Raw genomic sequence first — 16,835 nt, forward strand, 5'->3', positions numbered from 1 at the left:
CTCAGTTTCCGATTACGCTTTGGAATTTTGCACTCTCGCGGCTGGGAGTGGTTGGAATGAGCCTATGTTATTAGTGACATTTCGCAACGGACTGAACTCTGACATCTTGGCTGAAGTGGCTTGTAAGGATGACAATCTTTCGCTGGAGAAGCTGATTTCATTGGCCATTTGCCTAGACCCACTGAAACACAGGAGAGGTCCATGTAAATCTCCTATGGCTCCATCTACTGCACTGACCCCTCGCCACTCATATCCACCTACAACCCAAACTCGTGAGGATCCAGAACTCCCGGAACCTATGCGGTATGATGCATTTCATTTGACTGTGGAAGAAAGGCACTGATGTCTCCAAAGTGGTTTGTGTCTCTATTGCGGAACTACCAGTCACGTTTTATGTGACTCTCAAATCCATTGACACAGAACTCTGGTGCCAACCCCGGGAAAGCGCGTGGAGTAGACTCCACCTGCTTTCCCGGGGTTGGCGCCAGAGTTCTACTCCACGCGCTAATGTGAGTACACCCACTAAGGGGTTTGTCTCCAAGTCCTTTCTCCTACCCGTGACTGTTAACTGCCCAGTCTGTTCTCAGCGTTAATTGACTCCTGAGCTGAGGGGGACTTTATTCACGCAGAGCTGGTGGAGCAACTCCAGATTCCAGTGGAGCCACTGGAAACACCGCTGAGACTGACTGCTGTTGATGGGGATCCTGTTAGAGACGGACTTGTTAACCTGGTCCCGAAACCTGTCAGTATGACTGTCAGTGCTTTACATTCTGAAGAGATCTGTTTTTTTGTATTAAATTCTTCTGAGTATGGTATCATTTTAGGTTTGCCCTGGCTTAGAAAACATAACCCAGTCATATCTTGGTCTGATAAAGAAATACTCTCTTGGTCTAGTTACTGTTATGACACCTGTTTAGCATTTCCCACAGTTATGGTATCAACGACTATAGAAAGGCCCAATGCTAATGTTGTAGTCTCCGTCCCTCCCCCCAAATACAGTGAGCTGTTAGAAGTGTTTAACAAGAAAAGTGTTACTAAACTTCCTCCTCACAGAGAATATGACTGTTCCATTGAGTTGATAGATGATGCTATTTCACCTAAATCTAGAATTTATCCACTCATTCAAGCAGAGGAGAAAGCGATGGCGGAGTACATTCAGGAGGCTTTAGAACAGGGTTTCATCTGTCCTTCTACATCTCCCGCAGCTGCAGGGTTTTTTTTGTTAATAAGAAGGATTGGGGGGGGGGGGGGGGGGGGGGCTTAGGCCCTGCATTGATTATCGTGGCCTTAATCAAATCACCAAACCCTTTTCTTACTCTTTGTCTTTGGTCCCCGTAGCGTTAGAACAACATTGTGGAGCATCCATTTTCACAAAACTCAGCTTAAGAAGCACATATAATTTAGTCCGCATAAAGGAAGGTGATGAGTGGAAAACTGCATTCCTTACCACTAGGGGGCACTACAAGTACTTAGTAATGCCCTTCGGGTTGCATAATGCTCTGTCTTTATTCCAAGCATTCATAAACAATGTTCTAAGGCAGGGGTCTTCAATCCTATCCGCAAAGGGCCGGTGTAGCTGCAGGCTTTCATTACAGCCAAATTGGAGGCTCACTTGATTGTTGACTGGAGACGAGGGTGAAATGATTAAACAAGTGAAATCAGATGTAGCTCCTGCTTGGTTGGAATGAAAGCCTGCAGCCACACTGGCCCTTTGTGGATAGGATTGAAGACCCCTGTTCTAAGGGATATGCTTGGTCATCGTTATTGCCTACATTGACGACATTCTGATTTATTCCCCCAATCTCGAAACTCATGTTCGACATGTTTGTTCTGTCCTGATGCATCTGCATGATAATCAGTTATATGTCAAAAGGAGAGAAGTGTGAATTTCATCTCCCTTCCACTTCTTTCCTAGGTTACATCATCAGTCCGGAGGGTGTTGTTATGGATGACAGGAAGGTAGAGGCTGTAGTAAACTGGCCCATCCCCATGTCCATAAAGGAACTCCAGTGATTTCTTGGGTTCGCTAACTTCTATTGCCAATTTATCCATACCTTCAATAGCATAGCAGCCCCTCTTACCACCTTATTGAAGGGAAACACCAAAAAACTAACATGGAACCCCCGGGCACAGGAGGTGTTTAAAACTCTCAAGGTAGCTTTCACATCAGCCCTCGTTCTGAAGCATCCAGATCCCACACAGCCTTTCATAGTAGAAATGGAAGCCTCTGAGGTAGGCACTGGAGCTGTGTTGTCCCAGCGCATAGGTGAGCCCTGCAAGTTACATCCAATAACCTTCTATTCCCATAAATTAACCCGTGCTGAATGCAATTATGGTATAGGAGATAGAGAATTGCTGGCTATGAAGCTAGCTTTTGAGGAATGGCACCATTGGCTAGAGGAAGCTACACATCCATTCCTATAATAAAGTTCAACTTATATAGTGCCTTTCTAAAAACCCAAGGTCGCATTATAATTATAAACAGAAAAAAAATCAAAAGTCCACCAAATAGGGGTCAGGATGTCATTCCAGTGGTGTAGCAGCCAGTCCCACCAAAAAGCGCATGAAAACAAGTCCCACACTGCCAGCCCCCGTGATGCCGCCAGCAACATCGCTCGAACACCATGCCATGGATCCACAAAGCGAGCACAGAAGCACCGCCATGCAGAGTGCTGGTGTGTCCCAAACCGCCTGCACAACCGCCACGATGCCACTAAGCAACGTCGCTTGGAACATCACGCCAAGCATTAAAAGGGCCCATGGCATGGTGGTTTGTTGATGCTTTAAACGGGCTCGTGGAGGCTTCCGGATGTTATATCCGCAGCCTTTCTCGAAATGAACCCTCGGTACGTAGATATAGCCTCCTGGGAGAAAGCCCCATTTCAGCACTTTTCCCAGTGCAGCGTTTTGCTAATGAGAAGCAGGAGGCGGGGAAGGGTAGACAGTGAGGGCGTGCCATGGGGGGAGGGGGAGGGGCTGCCGTCTGCCTCCCAAGCCGGCCGAGAGCGCTCCTTGTCGGGCACGGCCAGGTGGGCGAATGCCCTGGTCCGTCCGCCCTGTCTAAAAAAATGGTACAACTCGAGCCCATGGTAAAACTGGGACTTTGTCGGGTTTTTTTTCAGCCTGAGGCCCATGGTAAAACTGAGCAGTTTTACCATGGAGGAGTGGGGACTTTGCCGTTTCCCCCCAACTCGCCCCTGGGAGAACCGCTGCCTCCACGGGCGGCCGGTGCCACTGGAGGGCCACCCGCGCGACCTCGCCAGACCAACCAAAGAGCCGCGGCGCTGCGGTATCGTCATGTCTAGGTGGGATTCTGACTTCGAGGCGTTCAGTCATAATCCCACAGATGGTACCTTGAACACGCACTCCATAACCAAAGAGGATAGAAGCAGCAACTACAGCAACATATCGCTTATCCAACAGAAGACATGCATTGCGGAGCAATAGTCAAACATAAGCTCATAAGTTACAGTCAATTTCCAGACTAAACTCAGTTTAACAGAGCATGCTGCATGCTCTTTAGTTTTGTAGCGCAGAGTACCTGGCTAACTGCAGGAAGCGGTTAGCTGCACAGCTAATGTAGCCATTGCTAGGCTAACGCACCGATTTTAAAATGCGGCAAAACGACCAGTTATACACTTACTTGTTCGGTGTTTGTTGCTGATGCGGTAGGGAAGCTTGGCACAGACCCAGGCTTCAGTGACAGTTGATGTGCAAAACCTGCCCTACTGTCCCAAGTTGTGGAAACATTCCTCAGGAAAATGCTTCTGACAAACATACACCGTCTTAGGTAGACTCGACGGCGTATTATTGAAGTAAATAAAATTAAGCCACTGCGTCTTCAGGGGCTCTCCCGTCGGCAGTAAAAACAGACTCCTTTCTGTGTTGTCACATCCATGTACAGCGCAATTTCCATGTTGTGTCTTCTATGGGCTCCTCACTACAAAATGTAGTCATGTGTTCTGCGCATGCGCAGTAGGCTTCGTGCATGCGCAGTAGGCTTGGTAGGACAAACAGCAACTTTTGAGTTGGGTGGGCAATCCATACAGTGGGTGGGAATCCAGAAGGGGGGCGTGGGGATCATCTACCTTGCTGATGTAGGCAAGGGAAGAGCTTATCAACGTGCCGTTTTGACGCGCCATTCTCAAATGTTGGGCATAGTTTGGTTTACACATTATGAAATTTCTAGCCACTGGGGTGACTTAAGAAGGTCAGAGGAACTCATTTTAACGTTAAAAAACCTCAGAAAGTGAAAATTTCATGCCATGGGACCTTTAAAGTACAGAGCACCGGACAACCACGATGTTAAAATGAGCAACAAGCTCACTGCAGTCCACAGCTGGGAGCGCAGGCATCACCCACAGCGAACCAAGGCCTGGAGGGAACCGACGCCCAAAACTGGGTCCGGAGCTACACCACAACCGGTGGACAAAAACACTCAAACATCAAACTACACAAACACACAGAAAAAAAATAAATGAATAAAAAATAAAAAGGGCGGCACGGTGGTGTAGTGGTTAGTGCTGTCGCCTCACAGCAAGAAGGTCTGGGTTCGAGCCCCATGGCCAGCGAGGGCCTTTCTGTGCGGAGTTTGCATGTTCTCCCCGTGGGTTTCCTCCGGGTGCTCCGGTTTCCCCCACAGTCCGAAGACATGCAGGTTAGGTTAACTGGTGACTCTAAATTGACCGTCAGTGTGAATGTGAGTGTTCCTAGACTGGTTGTCTGTGTCTATGTGTCAGCCCTGTGATGACCTGGCGACTTGTCCAGGGTGTACCCCGCCTTTCGCCCGTAGTCAGCTGGGATAGGCTCCAGCTTGCCTGCGACCCTGTAGAACAGGATAAAGTGGCTAGAGAGAATGAGATGAGATGATGAGATAAAATAAAAAAGGAGAGAAAATAAAATAAAATTTAAAAAATACATAAAAAAAAAAAGCTCTAGTGAGAAGCAGCAGCCAGAATGCGCACAACATGCTCTCAACCGGAAACGGAAATGAAAAAAGTGATTGTTCCTAGTTTTAACAGATCACAAAAACCTTGAATATTTACGGTCAGCTAAATGGCTCAATCCCAGTCAGGCCCTGTGGTCCTTATTTTTCTCGTGATTTAATTTCTCCATTACTTATTGTCCCGGTTCCCATAATACTAAAGCAGACGCCCTTTCACGTATACATCCCAGTCCCGAGTCCTCTACTGAGGTTGTCAACATACTACCCCCATCAGTTGTGGTCACCCCTATTAGATGGGAGCTAGATGAGGAAATAGATCAGGAATGAACTGTCACTCCTGCCCCTGAATCTTGCCCTGTGGGAAGGAAGTATGTGCCTATTCAATGCAGGGACAAATTATGTGGGCCCACTCCTCTTTAACTTCTGGCCACCCAGGGGAGACACATACTCACCAGTTATTCTCTGGCAGATATTGGTGGGAGGACATGCTGTCAGATATCCGTAGGTTTGTGTCCTCATGTACCACCTGCTCCAAATGCAAAACATCCAAAACTCTCCCTGCTGGTAAACTCATGCCCTTGCCTGTCCCTTCTCGTCCATGGTCACATGTAGCGGTAGACTTTGTGACTGGTTTACCCCCTCACAGAACTACACGGTCATTCTGACCATTGTTGATAGGTTCTCACGAGGAGTTAGATTTATCCCCTTCGTTAGCCTACCTACAGCCTTTCAGACAGCTGAAGCCCTTTTCAACTACGTGTTCCGTATATTTGGTGTCCCTGAGGATGTAGGTGATTCTTGTAAGCCCACTGAGCATTATTATATCGACTGTCTCTGTGTATGACCCTTTTTGCCTTCCATTCCCCCCCCCGCGTTTTGCCTAGCCCTTGTGTTTTGACTGCCCGTCTCTCTTGAGTCCCGGTTTCTCGATTATTGCCTGTTTTTCTGACTATGATTTGCCTAGCCCTTGTTACTGTTTTGGATTTCCCAGTTTTAACCTGGCCTGGCTGTTGCTCTCTGATTTTGGATTACTCTTCTCTCATTAAAACCTTGAGTTCATTTATAATCCGTGAGCATCTGGTTTGTCACAGCCGTGTTACACCTACAGTGATGGTTTTAATTGGGAAAAAGTGTGTAGCGAATCCCCGATGTGGGTGGAGTACAGAAGCATGGCAGGTGGGAACTGAAGTTCATGCAAACTTTTTTATTTCAATAGAAATGTATAGCTTTTCAGCTCACTCACTCCCACACACACATTCTGGTCAGGAGTCAGCTCTCCTCTGTTTCCCCCTCCTTTTATGCTCCATCCCTGCTACACACACACACACACACACACACATATACATACACACACACATACATATATATATATATATATATATATATATATATATATATATATATATATATATATAAAATTTACACCAGGTGTAATGACAGCCACTTACCTTCCCTGACCCCGCCCTCCATTCACAAACTGCTGCTTAGCCATGACCCCGTTGCCACATACGCTCACTGCCCGACTCAGGCTGGGGAGTCATCCGGCCTGAAGCAGACCCCCCTGACGGGACAGGAAGTCCGCCACCACCATCTGCGCTCCCAGCCTGTGGACCACCTTGAACTTAAATGGCTGGAGACGAGATATCAACAGGTGATCAGCGCATTGGCATCCTTCATGTGGTGGAGCCACTGGAGGGGGGTGTCATCTGAACAGAGAATGAAAGGGCACCTCAGCAGGTAGTATCGGAGGGCAAGGACCGCCCACTTGATGGCAAGACACTCTTTTTCGATGGTGCTATACTTGCTTTCATGCATCGAGAGTTTACGGCTGATGTACAGCATGGGGCGCTCCTCACCCTCCACCTTCTGGGACAAAACAACCCCCAGCCCTCTGTCTGATGTGTCAGTCTGCAAAATAAAGGGGAGAGAGAAGTCAGGGGAGTGCAAAAATGGCCCCCCACACAGTGCAGCTTTTACCTCACAGAAAGCCTGTTGGCACTGCTCCGTCCACTGGACCGGATCTGGTGCCCCCTTTTTAGTGAGGTCGGTTAATGGGCTGGTGATGTCTGAATAATTAGGGATAAATCTACAATAATAGCCAGCCAGCCCCAGGAACCGTCTCTCCTCTTTTTGGTCTTGGGCCTCAGGCAGGCTGCAATCGCTGCAGTCTTGTTAATTTGGGGATGCACCTGCCCATGACCCAAGTGGAACCCCAGAAACCATACTTCCACCTGCCCAATTGTGCAATTTTTCAGGTTGGCTGTGAGGCCCGCACGCCTGAGCGACTTTAGAATGGCCCTCAGATGTTCCAAGTGCCACGGCCAATCATGGCTGTAGATTATTATATCATCTAGATATGCGGCAGCATGAGGGCGGAGGACCCTGCCCATAAGCCACTGGAACGTAGCGGGTGCCCCAAATAACGCAAAAGGGAGTGTGACAAATTTGGTGTAATCCAAATGGTGTGGAAAAGGCAGTTTTCTCTCAGGATAGAGGAATCAAGGGGATCTGCCAATATCCCTTTGTTAGATCCAGTGTCGAATAAAAGCGAGCAGTGCCCAACCGATCAAGCAACTCATCAATGCAAGGCATTGAGTACGCGTCAAATTTAGACACCACGTTGACCTTTCTATAGTCCACACAGAACCGGACCGACCCATCGGTCTTAGGAACCAGGACCACTGGGCTGCTCCAGTCACTGTGGGGCTCCTCGATTATGCCCATTTTAATCATGGCCTTGAGTTCATCCCGAACCACCTTTTTCTTGTGTTCAGGCAAACGGTAAAGGCGGCTACGTACTACCCCCCCTGGGGGTGTTTTGATGTGGTGTTCTATGAGGTGAGTACCACCAGGAAGGGGCGAGAACACATCAGAAAATTCCTTTTGCAACTTGGCCACCTCCGTGAGTTGGGCCGGTGAGAGGTGGTCTCCACAAGGGACTGGAGTGGGTCGAGATGTTATCTTTTTCACCTCTGGCCCCAGCTCCGCCTTCTCTGGGACTACTGACGCCAACGCCATGGGGACCCCCTCATTCCAGCGTTTTAAAAGGTTGAGGTGGTAGATTTGCAATGCCCTGCCCCTATCCATTTGCCTCACCTCATAGTCGACGTCCTCGACTTGCTGTGTGACCTCAAAGGGTGCTTGCCACTTGGCGATTAATTTGGAGCTCAACGTGGGCAATAATACGAGCACTTTGTCTCCTGGCATGAACTCTCTAAGGTGCGTGCCTGTCATACAGCTGGATTTGACATTCTTGTGCCTGCCACAAATTCTCCTGGGTTAGTTGCGTGAGGGTGTGGAGTTTTGCGCGCAGGTCAAGAATGTACTGGATTTCATTTTTGCTAGGCGAAGGTTCCTCCTCCCAATTTTCTCGTAGCATGTCCAAAATGCCACATGGCTTATGCCCATATAATAATCCAAATGGAGAAAATCCCGTGGAGGCTTGCGGAACCTCTCATACTGTGAACAGGGGCTTGAGCGGCTTATCCCAATTATGTGCATCTTCACTTACGAATTTCCGGATTAGGTTTTTGAGGGTTTGGTTAAAACGCTCCACTAAGCCATCCGTTTGTGGGTGATAGACACTGGGGCAGATAGACTTAATCCCCATTAACCCATACAGTTCGTGCAGTGTGCGTGACATAAACGAAGTGCCTTGGTCTGTCAGGATTTTTTTTGGAATCCCAACCCAGGAGATAAAGCAGAAGAGCGCTTCCGCAATAGTGCATGCTGAGATATTGCGGAGAGGCACTGCTGCCGCATATCGCATTGCATAGTCCACCAGAACTAAACTAAAGCGATACCCTCGTGCCAACCAATCTAATGGCCTGATGAGATCCATCCCAATTCGCTCAAATGGGGTCTCGATTAGAGGGAGAGGGTGCAAAGGCGCTTTTGGAGTGGCTGTGGGATTTACTAATTGGCATTCACGGCATGCCGCACACCACCGACGGACATCCCTGAGAATCTCTGGCCAATAGAACCGGGCCATTATTTGGGCTAGTGTTTTATCTTGTCCTAAGTGTCCAGCCATGGGATTAAAGTGAGCCACATGGAATACGAGATCCCCCTACGGCTCTTTGGGATTAACAGTTGGGTTATTCGTTCACTAGTTTTAGTGTCCTGTGTCACTTGGTACAATCTATCTTTAATAATAGCAAAATAAGGGAAGGCTGCTGCCGCACTTGGCTGAAGAGTTTGACCATTGATTACTCTCACTTGATCAAACGCATGCCGCAGAGTCTTGTCTTGTGACTGCTCTAACGAGAAATCCTCAAGGGAATCCCTGAGAGAGGGAGGAGGAGCGGGCTGCGCCTCACTCTGATGTGGTGCTGATGTAGACGGCTCTGTGACAGCTTCTCCAGTCAACGCCACACCGGGATCTTCCCATGACCTACTAGTGCAGGACCTGCTACGTGTTAAATATTCCATCAGCTTTTTAAACCCCAGCCAATCAGTACCCAAAATCAACGAGTGGGTGAGATGAGGATTAACCACCTCCTTTGCTCTATGCATTTGGCCCCGGAATAGAATACGGACAGACACTAAGGGACAATTGTGAACATCCCCATGCACACACAACACTTTCACCACTTGTGCTCTCCCCAATGCCTCACCTTGCGCCAAGCATTGGTGAATTGAGGTCTGATTACAACCGGAATCCACCAAAGTGTGATATGTATCCCCTTGAACACTTACCAGTATGCGATACGTTCCGGCCTGATCAGGAGTAGTATCTGGCGCATCAGGAATCCAGATCACGGCTTCCACCTCCTTTGCGGAGCCCTGATTCTGGAGATGCTCCGGCTCCCCGCCGTGCCAGCATACCAGCCCAGGCTTTCCCTCTGTACCGGTGCCAAGGGCGTCACTCACCTGAAGTGGGGAAAGACACAGACATGGAAGAGGGAGACGGAAGGACATCATGGGTGCGATGGGCCGGATGGGGAGGAGTCAGCCTCCGCGGTGGGGGAATGGGGCAAGAGGGAGAGAGAAAGAGTGGAGACAGAGATGGGGAGAAAAGAGAAACTTGGAGAGGCGCCTTCGCCTTGTCCGCCTGTCATTGGAACTGCTGCCAGATGGTCCTCCGCCAACTCAATGGCTCGCTGGAGTGAGGCTGGGCAGTGACACTGGACCCATTCCACTGTTCCTCCTGGAAGCTAAGAGATGAACTGTTCCAGTGCTACCAGGTTGATGACCCTGTCGGCGTTGCCATCTTCTGCCCTCAGCCACCACCAGCAGGCATCCCAGAGTTGTTGGCCAAATGCAAATGGTCAGCCAACCTCCTCCAGTGTCAGCTTCTGGAACCGCTGGCAATTGTTGTTCTGGGGAGCAGCCAACCCGCTGCAAAATGGCCCTCTTGAGATCGGAGTAGTTGAGCCGGCTGTCAGCAGGGAGCTACTGTGCTGTGCCTCACCTGTCAGGAGCGGGAGGAGTAAGGTATTAGGCAGAGACCCGTCCACCCGTAAATTTGACGGGCAATTGCCGATTTCAACGGGCAAGTATACACACAGACGGATACTGAAACGGACGATAATGCCGAAAATTTTCGCACATGAATACTCCCACATGTCATCCGATAAATCCAGTTATGTTCCGCCCACACACGGACTGGCCATCGGGAATAGCGGGAGTTTTCCCGGTGGGCTGGTGGTTCAGCGTGGGCCGGCGGAGAAAAAAAAAAAAAAACAGTTGCGCGCTGGCCTTTAATATGATAAGCAATGTTAACAGTTTCTTTAACAAACTGTTAACATTGCTTATTACAGTTGCGCGCTGGCCTTTAATATGATAAGCAATGTTAACAGTTTGTTAAAGAAACTGTTAACATTGCTTATCATATTAAAGGCCAGCGCGCAACTGTTTTTTTTTTTTTTTTTCTCCGCTGGCCCACACTGAACCACCGGCCCACTGGGAAAACTCCCGCTACTCCCGATGGCCAGTCCGTGTGTGGTTCCGCCATCATTTACAAATCGTAAGAAACACAGTTTAATACGAAAAATACTGAAAACTTGAAATGAAAAATCAGAATATTTCATCGTTTCCGCCATTTTGGCCCGCACTGAATCTTGTAACATGCGGACTGAATAAATCGCGAATTCTGATTGGTCGAAAATTGCCAAACACCCTGCGTTGTAGTTTCCTCTTTCTTGGCGGGAGAACCGCATTTTTTTTTTGCTGACTCACTCTTCTGGATCAAGATGAATCCCAACAAACGCCCCAAATTGAATGTGACAAAAACTGATTCGTTTTTCCACAAAAAGACAGAAAAGGTATGTGTGATACATTGATTAACAAGGGGGTTTCATTGGGGTATGGTAAAATAGAATACTGTTGGTTTTTTTTTTTTATTAAATACTGTAACTAGATCAAAAGATTATATACAATTCATTGTTGTTTATTTTCTTTTCACTTTTGTTACCAAATCAAACACCATACATACATCTGATACATTCAGGAGTGAAACTGAAAAAAATACAAAGTAAAAATATGCAATATTTCTGATCAAAAATTACACGCCATTTCACCCTGAAAATGTCCTAGAATGCAGGAAATGAAGTCTAAATTTCAAAAATTTTCTGGGGGGGCATGCCCCCAGACCCCCCTAGAGGGACTTCGCGCCTGCGGCGCTCGTCTTCGCACCTGCGGCGCTTATCAGGATTATATAAAATATTATTTTTGACTGGTAAATTTCTTTTTCTGCCTAATACCCTAGGGAGGAGGCAAGCAGCGTGCTGCTCGATTGGCCACCCCCACGCTTGGGCCGCTTGCTCGAAGAAAGCGATGAAGGCTTCTGGCTCTTCATGTGGGCCCATCTTCATGAGGGTGATGTGAGGGGAGTCCAGGGTGGTAATGTTGGATGCCCCTGCCAACACCAGCAGATGCCGGAATGCCTGGCAATCTTCCCACTGGGCCAGCATCAAGGCTTCAAAGCATTTGTTCTTGGTCCTTCCGGAGGGCAGTCAGCACTTGATGCTGGTTCTGCTAGGCAGCAGCGAGGGTATGGACGAGCTCCATAATTGGGGAGGACTCCATGGGGTGGTTCCCTTCCGTACTCACATCCTGGGTTTCGGCACCACTGTAGCAAATTCCCCATGTGGGTGGAGTACAGAAGCACGGCAGGCGGGAACTGAAGTTTGTGCAAACTTTTATTACTACAGAAGTGTATAGCTTTTCAGCTCACTCACTCCCACACACATACATGCATTCCAGTCAGGGGTCAGCTTGTCTCTGCTTTCCCCCTCCTTTTATGCTCCATCCCTGCAACAAACACACACACACACACACACACACACATTAATTGACACCAGGTGTAATGACTTAGCCACTTACCTTCCCTGACCCCGCCCTCCATTCACAAACTGCAGCTTGGCCTCGCCCCCTTTGCCACAAAGTGATTTGGCCAAAAATCAGACTGAAATGTACTTAAAATTGGTCTTTAAAAAGTCACTAAAATATTTTAATTTAACTCCCCTGTATGTGCACTCACCCTGTATTATTTGGATATCTTGCTATTTTATTTTCTCCTTTTTTCTACCATATTGTATCAAATAACTGTGTACTATAAATTTGTATACCTGCTGCATGCAGTAATTGAAGAGTAGGCTTTTACTATTTAATTTGACATTTAAATTGTATGGATGTCTGATGTCTAATTTTCTGTGTGTGTCTGCAGAGTAAATGGTTTTGAAGATGGGGACTCCTGTGATTCTAAAAATCATCTTGTCTGATGGCAGCTCTCAGAGATTGACTCTCTCCCATGGACTCCCTTCATCCATTGATGATGCTTGTGGTTGATTCATTGTTTGGAAATGAGTTCCTTAATCTTCTCAGTTTCAGAAGTGGAAGACAAAGGTATTCTTTGAGTCACTGATATATCAAGGCTATGGGACATGATGATGAGAGCTCTACTGTGCTTAATCCAGTCCTACACCTCCAAACATTCAGTCCTTCCCCAGTGACTGACTCTTCATCCCTGTCAGGTGAATTTGTGGATACAGATATACTGTCATCAAGCGAGTCTACAAGTTCACAGTTCTCTTGGCTGGCTGTGTTTCATGTATCCAAGTTCTCCCATGATGCACAATTAAAACTTAAGCAGGCAGGTTTAGTTTATATTCAAAATGGGGCTGTACTTATTCCAGAACCCAAGTTGAAGTTAGTCATCCTTGATGGTTTAGTGTAGGAGATTGGGCAGTATAAAGTCTGTCAGTGATAAGGAGATGGAACAGGTAGTCCAGAATCTCATCAAGACACATCCATATTTAACTGAGAAGGAGTCGTGCACAGGATGTGGTGGATGGAAGACCGGTCTAAAATATAAACTATCCAACTACCGCACATATGAGAAAACTGGGCTGCTCAGAGATGACCGTGAACTCTTTAACAAACAAACCTGAAAGAAAGCAAAGTGCAGCCTTTGGTGTCAAAAAGGCAAAGAGAGCAGAGGTGAATTTTTGCCCAACATACCCATTAGCAGAAACTGAGGAGAGTCTAGAAGTCATTTGGAATGCTCTACTCTTAGATGTTAAGAAAAGGAACAACAGAGAGGTTGTGAAACTCAAGATGGAAAAGACTTTCACATACCAAAGACATGAGGTTATTCGTGATGTACCAATGGTGGAGGATTTTATGGCAAGGTGGCCTGCTCTGTTTGAAGTTAGTGGGGTAAGGTTCATCTCATGCTTGGTTTTTCATCTTGGATTTGCTGTTAATAAAAGGAAAGTCTTGCGTACACTGCAAATAGCTAATATGCCTGATAGTATATAATTTGTCTGTGTTTTATCTCCCTCCTTGACTGTACTAGTCTGCTTGATGTGTAATAGTGACTTCCTCCCTGATGTCTGTTTGAATCTGAATACTTTGTGCTTACTTGTTTTCAGATCAATGCTGAATTCAAGAGAATCACCAGCATTCAACTTCAATTCAAGTTCCTGTCTCCGCTGGACCTCTACTCTGACAAGGCTGTTCCAAAGGAGAGCTAGGGGAAAGACTCAAAACAAACGCTACACAAATGGCTAATATAAGTGATGCAGGGGTCCCATAGTCATGAAAAACCTAGAAATGTTAAACTGACTTTTTTTTATATTTTTAGAATTGTGGAAAGGTTATAGAAAATAGTACAGTGTTTTAGTTGCCACATCATTTATTGGCAAGAAGGGCATATCCAGGCAGGCTGTGAGGACATTTACTTTTCTTCTTGTCCTTGCACAATTATTGCATCTTTTTGTATCAGCTTTAACTGTTCCTCTATTTACCTTCATATATTTGTCTATCTCCTTTTTTTCTATCTCTTTCCTGTCAATCTTCTTCCTTCATGATTTGGAGTACATGGCAAGGCTCATACAACCATAAGAACCTTGATTTAAAAAAAAAAATTCTCAGAGGAATATTTACCCATATGACAGTTTACACCAGTGGATTAAAGAACATGGGCTGAATTAAGATCTCATCTCATTATCTCTAGCCACTTTATCCTGTTCTACAGGGTCGCAGGCAAGCTGGAGCCTATCCCAGCTGACTACGGGCGAAAGGCGGAGTACACCCTGGACAAGTCGCCAGGTCATCACAGGGCTCTGAATTAAGATGCTAATCAATAAAATTTCCTTTCAGTGTGATGATGTAGATGCTGGATGAGAGTGCATTAAGGGAGTCTGTATCTACATGGGTGAAGATCCAGATCACCTTCTACAGGAATATGTGGTATGTATAAAAATCAGTGCTTATGCTCATCTTCCTTGTTCTCCTTCTTGATCACTTGTGCTGAAATTATTCATTGATCAAAAGAATATTTATTGTCTCATCTCATCTCATTATCTCTAGCCGCTTTATCCTTCTACAGGGTCGCAGGCAAGCTGGAGCCTATCCCAGCTGACTACGGGCGAAAGGCGGAGTACACCCTGGACAAGTCGCCAGGTCATCACAGGGCTCTGAATTAAGATGCTAATCAATAAAATTTCCTTTCAGTGTGATGATGTAGATGCTGGATGAGAGTGCATTAAGGGAGTCTGTATCTACATGGGTGAAGATCCAGATCACCTTCTACAGGAATATGTGGTATGTATAAAAATCGGTGCTTATGCTCATCTTCCTTGTTCTCCTTCTTGATCACTTGTGCTGAAATTATTCATTGATCAAAAGAATATTTATTGTAATTTTGATAATCTACTAATGTTTTTTTTTCTGTTTCATACCATTAGAAAATCAAGTCAGGTGAAGTATTCTTTGTTTGCATGTGACGTCATAGCTAATTATGCATGAGACTTTGAACTGGAAGTCGGCCATGTTGGAGGATGTACACAATCTCACACAGCACACATTTACTGTAGAAGATATGCTCGAGAGGTTGTTATGCTCAAGAATTCATTTTGTCTTCACTATGCCTACTCTTTGTGCTGTAATTGGATGTGGGAACAACTTTATTCAAGATCAAGGGGACTTATAAGTTCTTTAGAATTCCAGCAAATATAAATAATCAAGGATAAAAAAACAAGAGAGTTGTCCACAGAGTGTAGAGGTCAATGGCTGTCCAACATAAACCGGGCTGATCTAAGCAATGAGAAAGCAAAAACCACACGATTCTGCAGTGAACATTTTAACAATGGTAAGTGCTATGAACTAGTCGCAATATATAAGAAATATTGGATCGTTTAATAGCCTGGTCGTGCAGAAACTCGCTGCTGTCAAATGTGACAAAGCCATGATTATTGAGTGTGTGATCCGACAATCAAAGACTTCTAGGATTATTTCATTTTAAAAAGCGCTGTATATAATTTTTGATGCTGCTGCTTTTATTTTGCTTTTTCTTTCCATTAGGGAAACCAGATGATCTCTACAATTTTACAGATCCAGACTGGGCTCCAACACAAAATATGGGCCACAACAAAATCAAAGATGGTACCAAAGTGCTAGCTTGAAACGCTAGGCTTACAGAGCGCAGAAAGAAATGCAAAATTTTTGAAGAATCTTCCCAAATGATCAGAGTCAATCGAACAAGATTCATGTCAATCCACTACCTCAAATACTGCAGCCTCCTTACCCAGTAAGTGCGCTTTCATAACTAAATGTTATATGGTGTGTTAGATGCTTATCTTTTTGAAGCAGTCAAAATGATTGTTTTTAAAATGGATTTGAGAAATGATTACAAGCTTCTAAATGTAACTCCTCTTTATCTTCCAGTGTGTACTCTTACCACTGCATCAGATATAGAGATGGATGATATTTAAGTTCAGAATGATACAGATAAATGCTTACAGATGCTCTTTATAAATGCCATATTGTTTGATTGTATATCCTCCAACATGGCGGTGGTCAATGACAAGCAGTTTTAGTCACGTGGTTGCAAACAAAGAAGTCTGTCAGTCAGGCAAGGCATTCTATCACTGAGGCAAAGTATTCTGAGATGCTAGTTGATGGGAGTGGAGACGGATGTATGTGCAGAAGAGTGTCTTTATTATAAAAGAAATAGAAAACAGGCATACAATCCAAAATGGCAGACAGCTATCGTAATGAGGAACAGGCAAAGGGATGGGGAGGAACAAACAGGGCTAGACAATATCAGAATAAAAAACACGGAACAGGAATCAGGAAGACTACATGATAATAAAGTTCAGTAAAGATGATGCAATACTTCACGAAGTGAGTGAGTCCTCAGCATCCTTATATGAATGCATTGATTGCACCTTAACCCGAGGCAGGTGTCAGTAATTAGAGGCGCATGATGTTCAGGGGGCACGTGAGAATCTGTTCATTGTACGTGATGTTCAGAGCATGTGAGAGAAAGTCTGTTGTGTGCACTAATGTGATATACAGTGTGTCTGGTTGCTTGTTAAATGAACTTAAAAGTAGAATAAGTGTTTCTGGAGAAAGATTGTTCAAAACACTTTTTGTCAAATTC

This window comes from Neoarius graeffei, chromosome 16, assembly GCF_027579695.1.
Source record: "Neoarius graeffei isolate fNeoGra1 chromosome 16, fNeoGra1.pri, whole genome shotgun sequence".
NCBI classification, from domain to species: Eukaryota; Metazoa; Chordata; class Actinopteri; order Siluriformes; family Ariidae; genus Neoarius; species Neoarius graeffei.